Source organism: Amblyraja radiata, chromosome 25 (genome assembly GCF_010909765.2).
Source record: "Amblyraja radiata isolate CabotCenter1 chromosome 25, sAmbRad1.1.pri, whole genome shotgun sequence".
Taxonomy (NCBI): Eukaryota; Metazoa; Chordata; class Chondrichthyes; order Rajiformes; family Rajidae; genus Amblyraja; species Amblyraja radiata.
Window position 1 is genome coordinate 14,394,669 of NC_045980.1, and position 24,455 is coordinate 14,419,123.

Genomic DNA, 24,455 nt, shown 5'->3' on the forward strand with positions numbered 1-24,455 from the left:
TCAAACATTGTTAGTCCAACGCATTGTGGTTCTGCATCACCTATCAGACAGCACAAAGATGTGAAATACATGCAAATGCAATAAATAAGAATACATTAACCCTTTCAATGGGAGCTAGGTAATTGCTTTGCAACTGACAACTATCATGAAATAATATTTTCTGATTTATGCAAAGATGATCAAATTCATTAACAGATTTTGAAACATTGAAGATTGAAATTAAGCAAAGACAAAGGTTCTGGGAAAACCAAGAATGCAGTCGCAGATAAATTTACATAAGGAGTATCAATATCAGAGAGTCTTACATAAATATCCAGCTGCATATGATAAATGGAGGATTAGCACAGTGGTGATCATTGCTTGATCATCATACATTGCACTTCCATGCTGCAACCTTCCCACAACAGCAATAGTTAACCACTTGTAGCATAACTACCTCCATTTATGGCTGCTGTGTTGGTTAGAGATACACTAATTACGCTCGCTACCTATTATCAATACTGCAACATTAGGGTTAACTCACCTTGTAGGGGAATGCTAACATTCTTAGCTGAAGGGATGGTAGTTCCTGCCTTAAGTTGGTAAGTGGACTTTCAGAATCAGACCCACTTTTCCACTGTCATTACTGAACTAGTACCAGGTGGAAGACCGTCGATGTTAAGTGACCCTCCCACAGAAGGAGGAAGCTTGACACTCAGCTAATCCAGTTGAGGATGACAAATATTCCTGTGTCAGATAAATTGAGATGTTTATGTGCACCATTTGCAAGATACTTGTTGGCTTTCTTCAAATCAGTTGCATATAGTAGCCAAACTTGTTTTTGCCTTTCATTCCACCCCAACAAATGGCACAGAAAGAAGAAATGGCAGAAAATTCAGAAGTGTTATTTCTCCATCACACCTATCATCAACCACAATATGATTCAATAGGCTGAAGAACAAGGAAGTATGAACCTCACAAGAAAAATCTATGTGTTTGTGATGGAGGTTTAGCAGTATGCAATATATTTATGAAAAAAAAGCCAAATCTAGGCAGTTTATGTGAAGGTAATTCATAACAACAGTCAGATAAGTGGAATTGTGAAAATAGCCAGTGGCTTCTGACTTAATAATCCACAAGAATTTGATAATATATGCTGCTGCTTGACATGGGCAGTCTCCAGAGCAGCTGATGCCTCAATGGAAAGTGACAACACTCGAGTCCCCAATGGGAAGAGTGGAGGGTCTAATATGCAATTAAAGCACCTGGCACGTTGATGCAGGGAGCTTTACTTGAGGTTTAGTAAGTCACCATGATGGTAGTGCACACTTTCCAGTCAACCTCCCTCAGATGCTGGTTGGAAACAGCCAGGGGTTTTCAGTGGCGTGAGAAGGACAGGGTACTTGGGGTGATACTGGGGGTCAGTGTTCCAGGTCTACCAAGGAGAAGATTTCAAGGTGCAATAAAATGCTTAAACAATTGGAATCTCCCAAGCAAAGCAGAAGATGTCTAAAAATCTCCCAATTTCCAAGCCACAGCTAATCATGTAAGGAGCAAATGCCGGAATCAAAAGAGACAATGCTGAAAATTATGAAGTTGGGCAGCATCCATGGAGAGAGAAACCATTTAACCAACTACTGTATGTGGACTGCAGCATTTTCGATTGCTCTTTATTGCTCGACAGCAGGGTGCCAGAGTTGCTGCCTCACAGCACCAGAGACCCGGGTTTGATCCCAACTACGGGTGCTGTCTTTATGGAGTTTGTACGTTCTCCCTGTGACCGTGTGGGTTTTCTCCGGGTGCTCCAGTTTCCTTCCACATTTCAAAAACGGGCGAGTTTGTACATTAATTGGCCTCTGTAAATTGTCCCAAGTGTGTAGGATAAAACTAGTGTATGGGGTGATAGTTGGTCAGCAGTGATTCGTTGGGCTGAAGGCCCTGTTTCCACGCTGTATATTTAAGTAAGTTCACATCACAGGTTGTGATGTCTCCTAGCAGTAAAACATGGCACTGCACAATAAATATAAAATATATTTATCCACGACTATCCAGATTCCGCCTCTTACAGATAAAAGAATAAGGCAGAATATATAGAAATTAGGTTGCAATATTGTAACCAGGTAGACTATAAATATTCAAATAATTTTGGGGTCTCTTTTGCTTGTTGATTCCATTGGCAGCCAGATTAATTTTAAACTGATAAGAGTCAATAGCACACAATCAAGCCCTTCAGCCCAACTCGCCATGCCATCTAATCTGGTCCCATTGATTGGTATTTGGACCATGTTCCTGTAAACCTTTCCTATCCATGTACCTCTCAAACATTCAATGGAGCAGATGGAAAGCTTCTGCCTCACAGCGCCAGAGACCCAGATTCGATCCTGATTATGGGTGCTGTCTAAGCAGTTTGTATGTTCTCTCTGTGATCACGTGGGTTTTCTCCGGGTGCTCTGGTTTCCTCCCATGCTCGAAAGACATACAAGTTTATAGATTAATTGGCTATGGTAATATTGTCCATAGTGTGTAGGATAGTGTTAGTGTACAGGCTGATCACTGGTCGGCTAGACTCAGTGGGCCGAAGGGCCTGTTTCCACACTATCTCTAAAGTCTATTTTAAATGTTGTACCTGTCTGAACAACTTCCTCTGAAAGCTCGTTCCATTTACCCACCAATCTCTGTGTGAAAAGGTTACCCTTTGGGTCCCTATTAAATCATACCCCTCTCACACTACACCTATATAATTTAAATATTTTAACTCTGCCTCATTCACTATATTTTCTGGGAGATTTTTTGAGTTTTTTTTTTATTTTAGTTGAAGCTGGTGTTGTTTATTTTGGATATTGCGTTGATATACCTTATCCCAATAAAACTAACTTTGTGAAACAATAGGCTGCTGTTTGTCATACGCCCAAAAGTATAACCTTTTGAGATACAGAGCAGAACCAGGCCCTTCAGCCCACCAAGTCCGCGCCGACCAGCTGCATACAGTAACTACCCTACACACGAGGGACGATTTAACACCCATGCACTAACACTATCCCACACACTAGGGACAATTCAACAATTTTACCAACGCCAATTCACCCACATCTTTGGAATGTGGGAGGAAACCCACACGATCACGGAGAATGTACAAGCATCATACTGACAAGTACTGATAGCCAGGATCGAAGCTGGGTCCCTGGTGCTGTAAGACACAGCACTGCCTTCAAGATACTGTTGAGTAACAGTCAACAGTGTCTAAATGACCTTGTACTGAAAGCACAACAGTTAAATTCTAACTTGCTTACACAGTCACACTTCCAAGTTATTGCCAGATTTTGTGTTGTCAACAAAACGGAAAAAAGTTGTCTCAAAAACAAAAGGGAAATACATTTACCTGGCATTCTTGCGACCTGGGGCATGATATTTCTAAACATTTTATTGGGACATTTGAGGTTGGATTGGTGGCAAAACTTCCATAGATGCAATCAACACAGTAAAATGATGAGAAATGTCACTTTTTACACCCATCTTCTCAATGAAAGAACCAGTAAAAATATTAAGCCTCGTGAAACTGAAGTTTTAATTATGCTACATATTAGTTAATAGCCTCTTTGACATGGAAACATATGCATTTCCAGTTCTCCATTCCATGATGCATCTACAGATTTAAAATATTTTTTAAATGCAAGCAGGCAAGCACTCAAATCAGGCATCAAACATAGAAACAGAAATTAGGTGCAGGAGTAGGCCATTCGGCCCTTCGAGCCTGCACCGCCATTCAATATGATCATGGCTGATCATCCAACTCAGTATCCGGTACCTGCCTTCTCTCCATACCCTCTGATCCCCTTAGCCACAAGGGCCACATCTAACTCCCTCTTAAATATAGCCAATGAACTGGCCTCGACTACCCTCTGTGGCAGAGAGTTCCAGAGATTCACCACTCTGTGTGAAAAAAGTTCTTCTCATCTCGGTTTTAAAGGATTTCCCCCTTATCCTTAAGCTGTGACCCCTTGTCCTGGACTTCCCCAACATCGGGAGCAATCTTCCTGCATCTAGCCTGTCCAACCCCTTAAGAATTTTATAAGTTTCTATAAGATCCCCCCCTCAATCTCCTAAATTCTAGAGAGTATAAACCAAGTCTATCCAGTCTTTCTTCATAAGACAGTCCTGACATCCCAGGAACCAGTCTGGTGAACCTTCTCTGCACTCCCTCTAGGGCAATAATGTCCTTCCTCAGATTTGGATTGGCTAAAAGGGCCCATTGTATGTCATTGAGAGTAAAGACAATTCTTAGGGTTTTTATACACAGATTAAAACCAAGAGGGTAACGGGAGAACCTAAGGATAAAGGAGAGAATTATACGAGGAGTCAGAGGATGTAGGAAGTAACTGCAGATGTTGGTTTAAACTGAAAATAGATACAAAATGCTGGAGTACCTCATCTGGACAGGCAGCATCTCTGGAGAGAAGGAATGGGTGACGTTTCGGGTCGAGACCCTATTTCAGACACAAGCCTTGGGCCTTTAGTGATTTATGCTTGTTCATTCCTTGTGGTCATTTGCCAGTGGTCAATAGTGAGAATGGTGTAAGATATGCTACTATGCTAGGGCAGATGGAGATGGAGTTGGGCCACCTGAAATAAACGTCTAGGGCTTGTTGGGATCAATCCCATGTTATTGAGGGAAACAAGTGAGGAGACTGCAGTGGCCTTGGGAAAATCTTAGTACCTCCTTCTCATCACAGATGAGGTCCCAAGCACTGCAGAGCCACCATTGTCTAAGAAACAAAGTAGAGATAATCCAGGGAATTATAGGCCTGTGAGCCACATGTCAGTGGTGGGGAAACTATTGGAGAAGATTCTTCAGGGGAGGATTTACTCACATTTGGACGATAATGGGATAACAAGGGACAATCAGCAAGACTTTGTCCATGGCACGTCATGTCTTACTAACTTGATTACGTTTTTTGAGGAGATGAGGAAGATGATTGATGAGAGTAGTGGATGTTGTCTACGTGGATTTTACTAAGGTGTTTGATAAAGTCCTACATGGTAGGCTAATCCAGAAGATTACAATGTATGGGAACAGTGGTGTCTTCGTAGTTTGGAATCAGAAGTGTCTTACCCATAAAAGGCAAAGGGTAGTGGTGGAAGGTCTATGATATGTAGTATTCCACAGCGATCTTTGCAAGGACCTATGTTTTTTGTGATATATATCCAACCAATTCGTAAATGTAGATTGATTGGTAAATTTGTAAATCAAAATTGATGGTTGTGGATGATCAGCCAATTGAACTCAACAATGAGGATCATCACAGGAACAATCCGCTCAACACCACTCCCCTGGCTCCCTGTCCTATCCAACATAGCCCCTCCACACATCCGGCGAGTAGTCCTCACTCAAAGGATGCTCCAAAAGACCAAAAACTCCCCTCACCTGCCAATTCACATGGACATCTTCAACCCACCCACTGCTCGACTTCCATCTAGACCACCAATTTGGAAGAACCCACCACCAGCTGATTTCACCATCCAATCAGCTTGGAAAAAGGAATGGGAGTCCAAGGACGTCCCAAATACACATCTGGTGTCAGACCCCACCCTACCGGTCCCTGGCACCAATCTCCCAAGGAAGCAGTGGACGACGCTGAATAGATTCAGGACTGGACATGGCCCCTGCTTGGCCAGCCTTCACAAATGGGGCAGCAGTCCAACCCCACGGTGTGCTTGTGGAGAGCAGCAAACAATGCAACACATCATTGAAGCATGCCCTCAACAAAGGCTCAAAGGAGGACTTGTCACCCTTCATACAGCAGATCAAGAGGCAACTGCTTGGCTAAAGGACTTTGCATTCGCTAAATAAATAAAATCAGCCATGATCACAAGTGCTGGCTCAAAGGGCCGAATGGCCTCCTCCTGCACCTATTTTATATGTTTCTATGAAAGAGAAGGAGAGAGTGAGAGGAGAGGGAGAAAGAAATAGAGAGAGAGAGAGAGAGAGAGATAGAAAGACGAAGTGAGAGACAGAGAGAAAGAGGGACAGAGAGGGGGAGAAAGGGGGAGCGAGAAAGATAGAGAGAGAGGGGGGAGTGAAAGGCAAGAGAGAGGGAGAGAGAGTGGGGAGAAATAGAGGGACAAAGAGGGAGGGGGAGGAATGAGAGAGGGAGAGCAAAAGAGATATAGGGGAAGGGAGAGAGAGATGGAATGACAGAGAGAGAGAAAGAAAGAGAGACTGCGAGAGTGTGGGAGAGAGCCAGAGACAAAGAGAGAGGAAGGGGGAGGAGAAAGAGAGAGAGAGAGGGAGGGTGTAAGATAGAGGGTGAAACGGAGTGAGAGATAGAGGGGGGGGGAGAAAGAGAGGGACAGAGATAGACAGAGTGAGTGAGAGACGGTGAGAGTGTGGGGAGGGATGGGGAGGGGGAATGCGGAGAGGGAGAGGAGGCAGGGGCGGGATGGGAGAAAGGAAAAGTGTGGGAGGGAGAGGGATAGAGAGAGGGGGAAAACAGAGAAAGGGAGAGGGACATAAAGTGAGAGAGACATAAAGAAAGAGGAAATAGATTCAAAGGATTTAGATAAAGTATTGATATGGACCGAGAAATGGAAGATGGCGTTTAATCCTAACAAATGTGAGATGTTAGGAGATCGAATGTATACAGTTAATGGCTAGCTCTTCACAGCATTAATGTACAAAGGAATCTTGGGCTCCATAGTTCCATAGTCTGTAGCTCCCTGAAAGTGGTAATATATAAATAGAGTGGTAAAAAAAGCACTGGGTACCCTTGCTTCATCGGTCAAGGCATTGAGTATAAGAGTCAGGAAGTCATGCTGCAACTTAATTAAAGCTTGCATGGACCACATTTGGAGTATTGTGTACAGTTTTGGTCAGCCCATTATAGGAAGATGGAGTGACTTTAGAGAAGGTGCAGGTGAGGTTTACCAGAATACAGTCTGGTTAGAGGGTAATAGCTGAAATGGTTCATATGGTTCTTTATTGTCACTTAAGCACTGCACAGTGAAATTCTTGTTGCATAGCTCACACATGCACAAGTCACCATATTTTGGCGCCATTTACAAAAGTCCAAAGTCCGGTCCATGAGTTCGATGTACTGGAGAAGCTCCAGATCCAGATAACCCCCAGGCAGCTGCAGGGCCTCCTCCACCGCCCTCGACCGGCTCGCCCAACGGACCGGCGTCCCTCTCCTCGCCCGACCGACCGCCTCTGTGTCCCGGGGGCGCCTCCTGCAGCCGACCTTGAAGGTGCTGGAGGCAATACCTACTCCTCTCCTACTTGCCCACTCCTCGCATCCGTCGTCGTCAGCGGCTCCTCCCCTCGACTCTCCAATCTTCAGAGCTGAGTTCGGCAACTTGTGGATCAGGTGCAGGCAGAGCAGATAGGAGGAAAATGGCGCCGGTATCCTGAGGCAGATGAAGCCCTGAGGTACTGTTTTGAGACAACAGATTGGGATGTGTTCTGTGGGGAGTATGGGGAAGACATTGACGGACTAACAGAATGCATTACCCATTACATCAATTTCTGTTATGATGACATCATGCCATCCAGGGTAATTCGTTGCTACCCTAATAACAAACCTTGGATTACCAGCAGCCTGTGGAAAACATCTTGCCTGGTACCTGTCCCAAAGAAGACCCATCCCACTCTCCACAATGACTACAGACCAGTAGCGCTCACTTCACATATAATGAAGACATTTGAGAGACTTGTCCTTTCCTACATCAGGACTAGTGTGTCAAATCAAATGGTTCCTTTACAGTTTGCATATCAGCCTAACATCAGTGTCGATGATGTCCTCATTTACATGCTGCAGAGGGTGTACACACATTTGGACACTACTGATGCATCTGTAAGGATTACATTTTTTGACTTCTCAAGCGCCTTCAACACAATTCAGCCCAGACTGCTAGGGGAGAAGATGGAGAAGATGAAAGTGGATCCATCACTGGTACTGTGGTGTTTGGATTACCTTTCCCTCAGACCACAGTATGTGCGCCTACAGAACAGTGTCTCGGGCACCATCTTGAGCAGCACAGGGGCTCCACAAGGAACTGTGCTGGCTCCGTTCCTGTTTACCATCTACACAGCGGATCTCCAATATAACACCAACAGCTGCTTTTTGCAGAAATTTTCGGATGACACAGCTGTTGTCGGCCTCATTAAAGGGGGCAATGAGGAGGAGTATAGAGACATAATAAGTAACTTTGTGGAGTGGAGTGCACACAATAACCTCCATCTTAACACCAAAAAAACCAAGGAGATAGTTGTGGACTTCAGGAGGGGGAGGATGAGGACTCATGCAACACCAATCACCATTAAGGGCACTGAGGTGGAGGTGGTCGCTAACCACAGGTACCTTGGGGTGCAGCTTGACAGTGAGCTGAACTGGAAGTGTCATATGGAGGCGGTGTACAGGAAGGGACAAAGCCGACTGTATTTTTTAAGGAGGCTGAGGTCATTTAACATCTGCCAACCCCTACTGTGCAGTGTCTACCATTCAGTGGTGGCCAGTGCTCTGTTTTTTTGCTGTGGCCTGTTGGGGAGATGGCGCCCGCATAGCGGACAAAAACAGACTGGACAAGCTGATTGGGAAGGCCGGCTCAGTGGTCGGGGCTGAGCAACGAACGGTCCAGCAGGTGGCAGAGGCCAGAACTCTGAACAAACTGGGTTCAATAATGACCAACCCCACTCACCCACTCCATGCCCTGAAGGTGATCAAGAGCAGCATCTTCAGTCAGAGACTGATTGCACCAATGTGCAAAACTGAGAGATATAGGAAGTCTTGTATACCAGCTGCTATAAGGTTATATAATGTGCATAAATAACTGCACTTTTTTTAATTAATTGTATTTTAGCTTGTATTTTAACTTGTATTTTAACTTGTTAAGTATGGAAGCTATTTGAGGAAATGTGTGGTGTTATGTCTGTCTTGAAGCTGTCGTGGCACTGTAATTTCCTGTAAAGGATTATTAAAGGTATAATCTAATCTAATCTAAGATCTAACTCAGAATCATGTTTGATTCACACGTTGTGAGCTGAAAGGCTTGTTCATGTGCTGCCCTATTCTATGTGCCTATTTATAATATTTCACATTCATCTCATATGTAACTAACAATAGTAATTTCTGTAAAATTGTCAGCAAATCTTAGTTTCTGTTCTGTGGGAATTTCTATTTGATTAGTTGTTCACCCTGTCTGGCGTCTTTCTGTAGAAATAAGGAACTGTTGATGCTGGTTTACACAAAAGGACACAAAGTGCTTTAGTAACTCAATTTGTCAGGCAGCATATCTGGAGAACATGGATCCGTGATGTTTCAGGTCCGTACCAAAAGCATCACCTATCCATGTTCTCCGGAAATGCTGCCTGACCCATTGAGTTACTCCACCACTTTGTGTCCTTTGGTGTCATTCTGTTGCTGCATAGCTCAGATCCTGCCTAACTAGCTTCTGGTTAACCAACTGACCTTCCCACCACTGAAGGAATCTATAGAAGACGCTGCCTCAAAAGGAAAGGAAATGGCAGAAGAGTTGAAAAGGTACTTCGGATCTGTCTTCACTAATAGGAAGACACAAACAATCTCCCAGATGTACTGGAGGACAGAGGATCTAAGGGGGTAGAGGAACTGAAATAAATTTTCATTAGGCGAGAAATAGTATTAGGTAGGCCAATGGGACAAGGATGATAAATCCCCTGGGCCTGATGGTCATTGGTGATCATTTTCCAATGTTCAATAGATTCAGGATCAGTTCCTGTGGATTGGAGGATAGCTAATGTTATCCCACTTTTCAAGAAAGGAGCGAGAGAGAAAACAGGGAATTACAGACCAGTTAGCCTGACTTTGGTGGTGGGAAAGATGCTGGAGTCAATTATTAAAGAGGTAATAATGGGGCATTTGGATAGCAGTAAAAGGATTAGTCCAAGTCAACATGGATTTATGAAAGGAAAATCATGCTTGACTAATCTGGAATTTTTTGAGGATGTGACAAGTAAAATGGATGAAGGGGAGCCAGTGGATATAGTGTATCTAGACCTTCAGAAAGCCTTTGATAAGGTCCCGCACGGGAGACTGGTGTCTAAAATTAGAGCACATGGTATTGGGGGTAGGGTGGTGACATGGATAGAAAATTGGTTGGCAGACAGGAAGCAAAGAGTATGAGTGAACGGGTCATTTTCAGAATGGCAGGCAGTGGCGAGTGGAGTGCCGCAAGGCTCGGTGTTGGGGCCGCAACTGTTTACCATATATATTGATGATTTGGAAGAGGGAATTAGGAGCAACACTAGCAAGTTAGCGGATGACACATAACTGGGTGGCAGTGTGAACTGTGAAGGGGATGTTCGGAGGTTGCAGGGTGACCTGGGCAGGTTGAGTGAGCGGACAGATGCGTGGCAGATGCAGTATAATATAGATAAATGTGAGGTTATCCACTTGGGCGGCAAAAACAAGGGGCCAGATTATTACAAGGCAGATCCTTGTACACCGGTCACTGAAAGTTGGCTTACAGGAACAGCAGGCAATGAAGAAAGCTAATGGAATGGTGGCCTTCATAACAAGAGGATTTCAGTATAGGAGTAAAGAGGTTCTTCTGCAGTTGTATAGGGCTCTGGTAAGACCACATCTGGAGTTTTGTGTACAGTTTTGGTCTCCTAATTTGTGGAAGGACATCCTTGTGATTCAGGCAGTGCAGCATAGGTTCACGAGATTGATCCCTGGGATGGCGGGACTGTCATATGAGGAATGATTGAAAAGACTAGGCTTGTATTCACTGGAGTTAAGAAGGTTGAGGGGGGATCTTATAGAAACATAAAATTATAAAAGGACTGGACAAGCTAGATACAGGAAAAATGTTCCCAATGTTGGGTGAGTCCAGAACCAGGGGCCACAGTCTTAGAATAAAGGGGAGGTCATTTAAGACTGAGGTGAGAAAATACTTTTTCACCCAGAGTTGTGAATTTATGGAATTCCCTTCCACAGAGGGCAGTGGAGGCCAGGTCACTGGATGGATTTAAGATAGAGTTGGATCGACCTCTAGGGGCTAGTGGAGTCAAGGGATATGGGAAGATGGCAGGCACAGATTATTGATAGGGGACGATCAGCCATGATCACAATGAATGGCGGTGGTGGCTCGAAGGGCCGAATGGCCTCCACCTGCACCTATTGTCTATGTTTCTATGCTTCTAAAAAGGCAGCCACCATCAACAAAGTCCCACATCACCTTGGCCACACTATCATCTCACTCCTACCATAGAGAGGAAAGTACTGGAGCCTGAATATCACAACCTCCAAGTTCAAGAACCTGATTTCTTCCCAACAACCATCAGGCTCATGAGCATAAGAAAACATTGACTAATCTATGAACAATGAACTGTCTTGATTCCACTAAGGAATTCGTACATTGGGGTTTGTTAATCTATGTGCCGAGTGATGCAGGCCTGTAATGCTGCTGCAAGAGAGAATTTCATTATTTTATTGCCAGTACCAATGACAAAAAACGATACAAAGTGCTGGAGTAACTCAGCAGGTCAGGCAACATCTCCAGAGACAGGTAAAGCTTTGGTTCCGGACCCTTCTTCAAACTGAACAGTCTGAAGAAGCGTCCTGACCTGAAACGTCATCCTTTTTCTCCACAGAAGCTGTCTGACACACTGAGTTACTCCAGCACTTTGTGCCCTTTGGAGTCTCTCTGTTGCTGCAGAGCTCAGCTTCTGCGTAACTAGCTTCTGTGTGCAAATTGCATTGAAAACAGGAAATGCACCCCCCCCCCCCCCCCCCCCCCCCAATCCCCCATCCCCCATCCCCCATCCCCCATCCCCCACCCCCCTGACCTTCAATGCTGACTCAAAGCTTGGGCCACATACTCCAAACTGAACAAGAATAATTTCCTGAATTTGCCAACAAAACACAACATTATAATTACATTTCTGGAAGTAAATTAAGACAGGGCAGCCAACTCACGCTTTGAGCGTGAGACTCACGCCCTCAAGCAAACTCACGCCCTCAAGCAAACTCTGTGGATCTTCCTCTTTCATGTAAAACGCTGGAAACCAAACACCGTGTACTCACTGAATCTGGCCATCGCCGACATGCTTCTAATCATCTGCCTACCCTTTAGAATTAGTTATTTGGTACACGAGAAGAGATGGATTTATGGTGATGTTCTTTGCCGCATTAATCTATTCATGATTTCCATAAATCGGACTGGCAGCATCTTTTTCCTAATGGTTATAGCCATCATTTGGTGTCACAACGACACGACTTGGAGCATAATAATGTGACGCTCTGTGAGTCCTTCAAAATAAACAGCCCTCTAAATGGCACAAGTATTTGGAGTGGAATTGTTTACATAATCTTTCTCTTTATTCTACCAGCTTCAGTTATTCTGTTCTGTACCTCCTGCATCACTTGGAAGTTAAGACAGATCAAAAGCAACGCGCGGCGTAAATATAAACGGACTGTGAGGATTGTGACAACTGTGGCGGCAATGTTCATCATTTGCTTCATGCCCACCAATATTGCTTTTGTCGCAGTTGTAGTCACGAAGCTAAGAAGTGCCCGACACTGTAATGCGTTTAAAATAGCAATACATTTATTTTATAATACATTGTTTCTGACTTACATGAATAGTATGATTAATCCCGTTGTTTATTATTTTTTAAATTCGTCATTTAACAACGCCTTGATGAAAGCTCTCGTTCGGCTGAAATTAAAGTCGGGCAGATCGGTCATAAGTCAGGAAACTGGACAAGAGGACTCGATGGATGGACTGACTGCGGATCGACAAATGATCTCTGAAACTCCGCTCTGATCATTTGCATCCAGACTGAACCAGATGCTTATTTGAGTAGGTAATGAGGGCAAAGCTGATGCATGAATGGAAACTGTGAAATTGTGCAAACATGAAATATTTTGTCAATGTTTTTTTTGTTACGAATATTTTCTGATATAAAAATATTCAATTTCCAGATCAAGATATGAAACAGCAAACTATGTATTTTTTGAAAAAGATCAAGGTCGCAACAGTTCCTCTTCCATGTATTCGCTGTAAGCACAATATTTGTTCATTAGACACGAGGAACTGCAAATGTTTTAATCTTGAGCAAAACACACAAAGTGCTGGAGTAACTCAGCCGATCAGTGTAATGGATCAAATGGCAATTGGAATAAATTAGGAAGAGTTTGCAAGCGTCACACGACATCCGTTTAGCTGCAGATAGACACAAAAAACTGGAGTAACTCAGCGGGACAGGCAGCGTCTCTGGACAGAAGGGATGGGTGACATTTCGGGTCGAGACCCTTCTTCAGACTGGTTAGGGATAAGGGAAACGAGAGATATAGACGGTGATGTGGGGAGATAAAGAATAATGAATGAATGATATGCAAAAAAGTAGCGATGGTAAAGAACGCAGTGCCATTGTTAGCTGTTTCACCCTGTTTCCTTCATCATCTTCGATTTAAATCAGCATCTGCAGTTCCTTCTTACACATCTGTTTAGCGACATTGGTGTTGGATTGAGCTGTGGCTGTTGCTGTGTCTATCAAGGTGCATGATTCATAACTGTAAGACTATTCTGAAGAAGAGGAAATGCTTACGTGCCTGCAATGGTAAACGACACTTCAAAAGGAGGTAATGGATCTAAGATCACATGAATCTTTAACTACAGTAGATCAGCCCGCATTGATCATTGCATTTGATGCTCTTCAATAAAGTCTTGATTGCCTTGACTGATCTTTGCAGTGTGTTTTAAAGTTTTCTTTAACAGACAGTATCTCTGGGGAACATGAATAGGCGACGTTTGAGGCCGGGACCCTTCTTCAGATTCAACAGTGAAACTTGTAACAGCTTCTGAAGAAGTGTCGGAAGAAAAGCCCCGACCCAACATGTTACCTGCCCATGTTCTCCCGAGATGGTGCCTGCCTCATTGTGTGTTTTGCTCAAGATTCGCTCAAATGACCCCAGCCTATATCTTAGGTAGATACAAATGCTAGAGAAACTCAGTGGGTGAGGCAGCATCTATGGAGCGAAGGAATAGGTGACGTTTCGGGTCGAGACCCTTCTTTAGACTGATGTGGGGGTGGTGGGGGTGGGAAGAAGAAAGGAAGAGGCGGAGACAGTGGGCTGTGGGAGAGCTGGGAAGGGGAGGGGAAAGAGAGAGAAAGCACTTGAATTCGGAGGAGGCCCAGGACAGAAAGGTCGGATTCGGAAGGGGAGGGGGAGGGGGAGTTGAAGTGCTGAGCCACCAGGAGATCAGGTTGGTTATTACGAACTGAGCAAAGTTGTTGGGCAAAGTGATTGCCAAGCCTACGCTTGGTCTCACTAAAGTAGAGCAGCTGACACCTAGAGCAGCGGATGCAATAGACAGGGCTGCCAACTCTCACGCTTTGAGCGTGAGACTCACGTCCTCAAGCAAACTCTCACGCCCTCACGCTCATCAGACATTTCTCACGCTCAGTGGTGAGAAATGTTGTGATCAACGAAAATGTCAAAACTCGGATAAACTGCATGGTTCGCGGGTGTTGGAGAGCCGGGGCTGCGGGAGGGATGGAAGCAGCACCAGCGGCGGGAACAGATGCGGGGAGCCGGGACTGGTGAGTTTGCGGCGTTGTCGAGTGTTTGCGCGGCTAGCGAGTCGCTCGCTGCAGCTCTGGCCATGGAGCGCTCCGGACAGTGCGAGTGTCCCGGGCCGCGGAGCCGTCGGAAGCTCCGCTGCCGCGAGAGTCTCTGTGCCGAAGGGACAGACTCTCAAAGGGAGGTGGAGAGAGAGAGAGGGGAAGGAGACAGGGATACAGTGGGGAGAGAGAGAGGGGAGTGGGAGGAGAGAGAGAGGGGAGAGACAGAGGGGGCGTGAATGGAGAGAGAGAAGAGGGAAAGGGGGGAGAGAGAGGTGGCAGAGGGGGGAAGAGAGAGAGGGAAGAGAGAGAGAGGGGTGAGAGGGAAGAAATAGGGAAGAGAGAGGGGATGGAGAGGGAGGAGAGGGTAGGAGAGAATGGGATAGAGAGAGGGGGAAGAGAGAGGGGAGAGAGGGGAAAAGATAGAGAGATGTGGGGGCAAAGAGAAAGAGGAGATAGAGACAGAGGAGAAAGAGGGAGGGGAGAGAGAGCCGGGGAGAGTGAGGTGGGAGGGAGAAATGGGGGAGAGAGGGAGAGAAAGATGAGAGATAGAGGGGGGGGGAGAGAGAGAGGTGAGGGAGAGGTGAGAGGAGAGACAGAGAGAGAGGGGAGAATGTGTAGAGAGGGAGGGAGAGAGAAGAGGGAGAGAGAGAGAAGAAAGAGAGGGGGAGAGAGAGAGGGGGGGGGGGAGTTAGGGGAAAGAGGGGAGAGAGAGTTAGGGGAAAGAGAATGGAGATAGAGGGAGAGAGGGGGGGAGAGAGAGGAGAGAGGGGATGAGAGAGGGGGAGAGTGAGGTGGGAGAGAGAGAGGGGACAGAGAGGGGAAGAGAGGAGAGAGAGAGGGTGTGGAGCGAGTGGGGGGGGGGGCAGAGAGAGTTAGGAGAAAGAGAGGGGAGAGAGAGTTAGGGGAAATAGAAGGGAAAGAGGGGAGAGGGGGAGAGAGAGGAGAGAGGGGACAAGAGAGAGGGGGAGAGTGAGGTGGGAGGGAGAGAGGGGGAAGAGAAAGAGAGGGAGAGAGAGTGGGGGGAGAGAGAAGGGAGAGAGGGGAAGAGAGGAGAGAGAGGGGGGGAGAAAAAGGGGGGAGATAGAGAGAGGGGGAGAGAAAATAGAGAGGGAAGGGGAGAGAGTGAGAGGGGTGAGACAGGGGAGAGAGGAGAGAGAGAGGGGGAGGGGGAGAGAGAGGGGGGTTGAGAGGAGAGAGCGTGGAAGAGAAGGGGAGAGAGAGAGGGATGAGAGTGAGGTGGGAGGGAGAGAGAGAGAGAGGGGAGAGAAAGAGAGGTGGAGGGAGAGAGGAGAGAGAGGGGGAGAGAGAGAAGGGGGGAGAAGGAGAGGGGGATTGAGAGGCAGGGCTGCCAACTCCCATGCATTGAGCGTGAGAATCACGCATTTCACCAAATTCTCACGCTGATCACAAATTTCTCTCGCTCTGTTGTGAGAAATTCTGTGATCAACGAAAATTTCAAAACTCATATCAACTGCATGGGCCGCGGGTGTTGGAAGCAGAAGCAGCGGCGGGGACAGATGCGTACGGGGAGCGGGGCTGGCGAATGTTTGCCGGGCTGGTGAGTCGCTCACTGCAGCTCCGGCCATGGAGCAGCCTCAGTGCAAGAGTCCCGGGCCGTCGGAGGCGTCGAAGCGTTGCGCCGCTGCCGTGAGAGTCTCTGTGCCGAATTTGCCCAGGTGACCGGCATGGATCAGGCTGCGGCTCGGTGCATCCTGGAGGACAACCAGTGGCTGCTGGAAGTAAGTACCAAGCACTGGGTAGATACGGTGGAAGATAGTGGACTTCAAATGGGGGTGGTTGGTGAAAGCATCCTGCTTGCCTGCTAGATTTTCACTTACTGTAACTGCAGGAAAAATGTTCCCGATGTTGGGGGCGTTCAGAACCATGGGTCACAATTTAAGAATAAAGGGGGGGCCAGTTAGGACTGAGATGAGAACAAACTTTCTTCACGCAGAGAGTTGTGAATCTGTGGAATTCTCTGCCACAGAAGGCAGTGCAGGCCAATTCACTGGATGTTTTCAAGAGAGAGTTACATTTAGTTCTTGGGGCTAACGACATCAAGGGATATGGGGAAAAAACAGGAAAGAGGAACTGATTTTAGATGAATAGCCATGATCATATTGAATGGCAGCGCTGGTTCGAAGGGCCGATGGCCTATTCCTGCACCTATTTTCTATGTTTCTATGCTTGAGTATATGGCAATAAAACTTGATCACTTGATTTTGAAGCATTCATGCATGGTGGAGGTATAATGTAGTCATAGAGGGATACAGTGTGAAAACAGGCCCTTCGGTGCAACTTGCCCACACCCGCCAACATGTCCCAGCTACGCCACCTGCTTTTGGTCCATACCTCCAAACCTGTCCTATCCATGTATCAGTCTAACTTTTTCTTAAATGTTGGGATGGTCCCTGCCTCAACAACCTCCTCTGGCAGCTTGTTCCATACACCCATCACCCTTTGTGTGGATAAAGTTACCCCTTAAAAATACTTCATACAAAAAACAATGAAATCATGCTTCTGCAGTGCACTAAAACATGATTTTAATACATCAAATTTCAAAATGTTCCTACCCTGGGAGGGGGGACACCCTTCTTCCACACCCTCTCCCCACTCGGTTGCTCCACTCCTCACCGGGTACCCCAAAGGCCAGTGATCAGTGATTGCACAGCCTCCCTCCTTTCAAAAACGCTCCAATCCAATTTAAAGCATATATATTGCATTCAAGTGTAAGTTAAAAGACTCGCTACAGTATGCACCATATTGCACAATTTCAAGCTGAAAAATGCAAATGTTCCGTACCAATGGGAGGGGGGCACCCTCCCCCCTCCCCCCCCCCCTCCTCCCTCCCCCCCCCCCCCTCCCCCCCCCCCCTCCCCCCCCTCCCCCCCCCCAGTCGCTATACTCCCTCGGGCTTGGTTTCTCGCGATTTCTCACTCCCAACTCTCACCCAATGTTGGCAGCCCTGATTAAGATGTGTTTCATAACTCAGCTCTAGAATATGAACTGCCTACATGATCCAGCAGTGTACCATAGAAGATTAATTTGGATGTGAGAAATCAATAACCTTAAAATAATCCTAAAAATATGTATTTAAATAAAGACTTTCATTTCCAATTATGTTCCTGATTTGACCATCAACCACGTGGGATTTATAAAAGATTGCTGGAGGTTTTTATAAGTTTGATGGCAATGTTCATTATCATCTCCAAAGCATCAGCATAGCCTTCATTTGACTGAATAAAAGTGATCAAACACCAGTCCTCAATCCTGGCACCACCCACCCCATCACTGGTACTGACCTCCCCACTATCGAAGGGATCTCTAGGAGATGCTGCCTCAATAAGGCAGCCAGCATCAACAAAAGACCCACACCACCTTAGCCACACTATCATTTCACTCCTATCATTGGGAAGAAGGTACAGAAGCCTGAAAACGAAAGTTCAAGAACCTGATTTCTTCGCAATACACATCAGGATCATGAACACAACAAAACATGAACTAATCTATGAACAATGAACTGTCATGGTTTTACCTATGACTTCAGGCTTCTTGCACTAGTATTGTTTTTGTTTAAATTTCATTTAATTTTTTGTTTATTATATCAATGTGTATTGTGTTATAGGCCCGTTATACTGCTGCAAATAAGAATTTCACTTTTCGTTGCCAGTGCAAATGCCAAACAGGAAAACAAAATGACACAAAATGCCAGAGTACCTCAGCGGGTCAGGCAGCATCCCTGGAGGACATGGATAGGTGACGTTTCGGCCCAAGCGAAATATGAGGTGCTGCTCCTCCAATTTGCGGTGGGACTCACTCTGGCCATGGAGGAGACTCAGGACAGAATAGTCGGATTTGGAATGGGAGGGGTAATTGAAGTGCTGAGCCACCGGGAGATCAGGTTGGTTAATGTGAACTGAGCGGAGGTGTTGGGCAAAGCGATCGCCAAGCCTGCGTTTGGTCTCACCGATGTAGAGCAGTTGACACCTAGAACAGCGGATGCAACAGATGAGTTTGGAGGAGGTGCAGGTGAACCTCTGCCTCACCTGGAAAGACTACTTGGGTTCTTGGATGGAGTCGAGGGGGGAGGTAAAGCGACAAGTGTAGCATTTCCTACGATTGCAAGGGAAAGTACCAGGGGAGGGGGTGGTTTGGGTGGGAAGGGACGAATTGACCAGGGAGTTACAGAGGGAGTGGTCTCTGCGGAAAGCAGACAGGGGAGGAGATGGGAAGATGTGGCCAGTGGTGGGATCAAGTTGGAGATAGTGAAAATGTCGGAGGTTTATCTGTTTTTTTGTTACGGCTGGTAGGGTGGAAGGTGAGGACGAGGGGGACTCTGTCCTTGTTATGAGTGGGGGGTTGGGGAGTGTGAGCGGAGCTACGGGGTATAGAAGAGACCCTGGTGAGAGCCTCATCTATAGTAGAAGAGTGGAACCCCTGTTCCCTAAAGAATGAGGACATCTCTGATGCCCTGGTTTGGAACATCTCATCCTGGGTGCAGATGCGGCGTAGACGGAGGAATTGGGAGTAGGGGATAAAGTCTTTACAGGAAGCAGCGTAGGAAGAAGTGTGGTCCAGATAGCCATGGCAGTCAGTGGGTTTATAGTAGATGTCAGTCAGTAGTCTGTCACCTACAATGGAGATGGTGAGATCTAGAAACAGTTGGGAGATGTCGGAAATGGTCCAGGTGTATTTGAGTGCCAGGTGGAAGTTAGTGGTGAAATGGATGAAGTCAGTGAGTTCTGCATGGGTGCAGGAAGTAGTACCAATGCAGTCGTCCATGTAGCAGAGGTAGTGTTCGGGGATAGGGCCATGGTACACCTCGAACAAGGATTGTTCGACGTGCCCTACAAAGAGGCAGGCATAGCTGGGGCCCATGCGTGTGCCCATAGAAAGTTGTGAATCACACATCACAGTCTGCAAAGACAGAAAGTTGGAACAGTAGATGTTAGAATTTAGAAATGGAAATGTGAGGAGTGGGAAGATAGTCTAGTCAGCTCTGTTTAAATGGGGAAATGTAAGCTAGTTCAATTTCCAAGAAAGATATTTATAAATGATAAGAAAAAAAAGGAAGTGTACTGAACTGAAATGCGTGGAGTGCATGTAAACCACTGCAGCAGGGCCCGAGGTTAATAGTCAATGCTGGAGTAACTCAGCGGATCAGGCAGTATCCCTGGTGAAGATAGATACGTGACAATTCAGCTCGGGACCTTTCTTCAGGCTGATTGCAAGGGGGAGTGGGAAAACAGCTGGAAGGAAGGATGAACAGGACAGAGCATGGGCAGTAAGAGGTGGTCACAGGCAAGGGGGTTATTTGATAGGCTGATTGTTAGTCAAAGGTCAGAGGTGAAGAGACAGCTGTGAACCCAAAAAGGATGAAGGGTTGCAAATGGCTTCGCTTGGGGGTAGAAGGTTGCCTATTGTGCATCCATTGTAAACAGTAAAGATGGGAGGGGAGGGGGAGGGGAAGGGGGAGGGGACGGGGAGAAACCAATGCAAGGTCAGCTAGGGTTCAGGGGAGGGGAGGACAGTGAGAGAGAGGGGAGGTGGTTCTTGGGGCAGAAGGGTCTTATCTCAAAACTATCTATTCATGTCCTCCAGAGATGCTGCCTGACCCACTGAGTTACTCCAGCATTTTGTGTTCTCCCCAAACTAGTCACAGGGGAACCACAGTCCACCTTTGTCCCACCAATCTCCATGGCCATGGGCAGGTAGGAATAATCCATGCCGGTATGTTAGCTCGGAGAGCAGAGCCGGAGTATACTAGCAACTGTTCCTAATTAGTATGCGTGTCCAACAAGCTTCCAAACAGTGGGCGCAGTGCGTTCAAGTTCCTGATAACGTAGATGGATGGGTAGAACTGCTGCCTCGTGGCTCCAATGACCTGCATTCTATCCTGAGATACTCCGGTGCTGCCTGTGTGGAGTTCTTCTGTCCTCACCCCAAAGATGAGTCAGTCAGGAGATGAATCGGTTGGCGATCCCTGGTATGAAGGTGAGTGGTAGAATGAAGGATAGTTGATGTGAAGGTGGGGAGGATAACAAGAATTGAGCATAAATGGTTGGCACAGGCTGGGTGGGCAGAAGAGCCCGTTTCCGTGCTGTATGGCTCAATGGCACCATGTGGAAAAAACATCTGAAACTAGTACAGTTAACTACAGAGAACCAAACAAAAGCACTCGTGGATTTCCTCTGGGTGTTTCAGTTTCATTGAGTCATGCATCTTTAATTGTCACATCTACTGAAAATGCAACAATTCAACTCTTCCTTGTAGGAACTTAACAGATCTGTCAACACCGTATTTATAGATAACACGACTAATATTCAATATTAGTTCAATATTTTTTTTTTTTTTATTTTTTTATTTTATTTATTAGAAGTAGTGTACATTACAACGATATCAGCCAAATATAACATAATACATTTCCTGTACCACTTCATATTTTAAACTTTAAAAAGAAGAAAAGTAAAGAGAGTTAGATAGGATAGTAAGTGTGTGAATGAGTGATCAAGAGAGACCCTTAGAAACGAAAAACTCGAAAAAGAGTTAAGAAGCAAGCCATAGAAAAAGAAAAAGAGAAAAAGAGAACAAAAGATACATTAAAAGTAAATTTAGTAAATTAAAATTTAAAAAGTAATATTTTTTTTAATGCAACATAAAAATAAAAGGGCAACCAAGACAGTTTGTAGTTTGCAGTTTAGTTGGTGTTTGTAGAGTTCATGTGAAGGTGGCACAGTGTTGCAGCAGTAGAGTTGCTGCCTTCCAGTGACAGAGACCTGGCTTCATTCCTGACTACGGCTGCTGTCTGTATGGAGTTTGTACATTCTCCATGTGACAGCATGGGTTTTCTCCGGGTGCTCTGGTTTCCTACCACACTCCAAAGATGTACAGGTTTGTGGGTTAATTGTAACTAGTGTGCAGGATAGTGCTGGTGTACAGGGTGATCGCTGGTCGGCACGGACCCAGTGGGCCAAAAGGCCTGTTTCTGCACTGTATCTCTAAAGTCTAAAGTGTAAAGAGTCTGATGGTTGTTGGGAACAAGCTGCTTCAGAACCTGTTTTCAGGCTCCTCCTATACCTTCGTCCCATAGACAGGACTGAAATGAGAGCGTGGCCAGGGTGGTGATGGTGGTTCCTTCCACACCCCAAAAACATGCCGGGTTGTAGGCTAATTGTAGGCTAATTGTCCTCTGTAAATTGCCCCTGGTGTGTAGGGGGTGGATGACAAGTGGGATAACATAGAACTAGTGTAAATGGATGATCGATAGTCGGTGTGGACTCCATGGGACGAAAAGCCTGTTTCCATGCTGTATCTCTGAACTAAACTAAACTAATGAAATATAGAACTTTATCTTTGGAGTGGCCTTGCGGTGCTCCTATGCTGAGAGTCTGCGGGTCCGAGATGTGCTTTCCCAGCTTCACGTGGTGCTTTCTGTCTGTCAGGAAACTGGTGATCCACCGACAGAGGGGTTCAGGCACAGTTTGGAGTGTAGTAGCTCTGGCACAATGGTGTTGAATGCAGAGCTAAAATCAACAAACAAAATCCTTGCATAGGTCCCCTGGTGGTCTAGTGAAGGAGGCTGAGGGCTGATCTTATAGAGGTGTATAAAATCATGAGGGGAATGGACACGGTGACTGCACAGGGTCTTTTTCCCACCATAGGGGAAGCAAGATCTAAAGTGCAATGTTTTAAGCTGAAACGGAACCTGAGGGGGTTAACCTCTTCACCCAGATGGTGGTGGGTACATGGAACAAGCTGTCAGGGGGGGGGGGTTAGTTGAGGCAGGTACAATAACAACATTTAAAAGACATTTGGACAGGGACGTGGGTCAAATATGGGCAGGTGGGACATGTTTAGATGGAGCATCTTGGTTGGCATGGATGAGTTAGGTCAAAGGGCTTGTTTCCATGCATTATGACTCCAGGACTATGACTATTAAGCTTTAAAGGGAATACTCCAGTCCATTCTGAAGAATGCCATTAACCAAACCTGTTTAATCATATACCAACTGCTCAAATTCAAATCTCTGAGGTTAAATATTTTCCACTGCTCTGAGAAGGATGGCTCTGTGGGGAATTCCTTCTTCCCTGAATCATCACTTCTTCTCTTTCACAGTTAAATAAGTCATCTCTATTCAGCATCTATTTTCTGCACGTTTATTCTCACTTCCTCTCCTCCCAAACAGAACAAAAACCGAGTTTCTCTGGTCACCATATTGCGTATCCCGATTCCGATTCAAAATTCTCTGAAATGCCGCTAAAGTATCTGCCTCAACCACCACCCCCCGACAGCGCATTCCAGGCACTCATCACTCTGTAAAGAACTTGTCCCCCCCTGCAAACTTACGAAGCACAGTAGCAGAACATGTACAAACTGTTAAACTCACTTCCCCACAATGAGTGGCTTTTAATCTAATCTCAGGCAGCACGAAAAGGTGTGAAGATCAGAAAGCCTTGTTGACAGGAGAACGGAAAGCTTGCTGCAAGACCCTTATCTTTACCGAAGATCTAGTTCTCAACCACATCCTCGAGCAGCTCATGGGTCCTATGGACCGGTCAGATAGTAGGATGACTAATGTCCTTCTCAGTGCTCCTGCAGGTCAAAAGGATAACTTTTGGAATTCAACCCCGTCTGAAGAAGGGTTTCGGCCCGAAACGTCGCCTATTTCCTTCGCTCCATAGATGCTGCTGCACCCGCTGAGTTTCCCCAGTAATTTTGTGTACCGGTCAAAAGGATAAACTGGGCAGCAACATTTTTGCTCCCTTTTAAGTAGCTGTTGTTGTCCCATAAAACACCCTCAAAACACCTCAGCCTCTGTCGGTTAAATGGATGCATGTGATTCTGGCAGCAATATCACTCAATATAGGCACCTGTCATACAGTTTAGTTTTAGAAATACAGCATGAAAACAGGCCTTTCAACCCATCGAGTCCACACCAACCATTGACCACCCATTCACACTAGTTCATAAGTTCAGAAGTTATAGGAGCAGAATTAGGCTATTCGACCCAGCAAGTCTACTCCACCATTCAGTCATGGCTGATCCATCTTTCCCTCTCAACCCCATTCTCCTGCCCTCCCCATAACCCCAGACCCCCTTGCTAATCAATCTACTTTATCCCACTTTCTCATCCACTCCCTACATAGTCATGGAAATTTTACAGAGGCCAATTAGCCTTCAAACCTGCAAGCCTTTGGGAGGCGGGAGGAAACAGGAGCACCCGGAGGAACCCCAAGCGGTCACAAGGGGAACACGCAAACTCCACACGAACAGCATTCAAGGTCAGGGTCAAACCCGGGCGCGTGGTGCATTGAGGCAGCAGCCCACCAGCTACCCCAATGTGCCGCCGCATGTAAATAGTTTTATTTATTGAAATCATATTCTATGTCGCTCTTCCAGGGAGATGCTAACTGCATTTCGTTGTCTCTGTACTGTACACTGACAATGACAATGAAAGTTGAATCTGAATCTGATCTGAATCTGAATTTATTGTGAAGTGCAGGAATCTGGCCTTCTGTCTGTGTTTGCTAATGTCACACTCTATGATATGGGAAGTCCTCTACTAAAGGCAACAACAGCGAGTGCTAAACACACCCAGAGCACTACATCGCCGACTGTCTGACCATTAATCCGTCCGGTTTCACACACTACCATCAGTCACGAAAGACATGTCTCTTTATCAAGCCGAGTGTGTGCAATTTTTTATGTGTTTCCCACATCCTGAGAACCAAGTTAAAGTAAATGCAATTTGCTCAAGTTTCAGAGCTACAAGTTTCAGAGCTCACTAGAAAACCTTCAAATGAATATGAACCTTAATGACTTATAGCGCCAGAGACCCGGGTTCGATCCGCACTTCGGGTGCTGTCTGTGC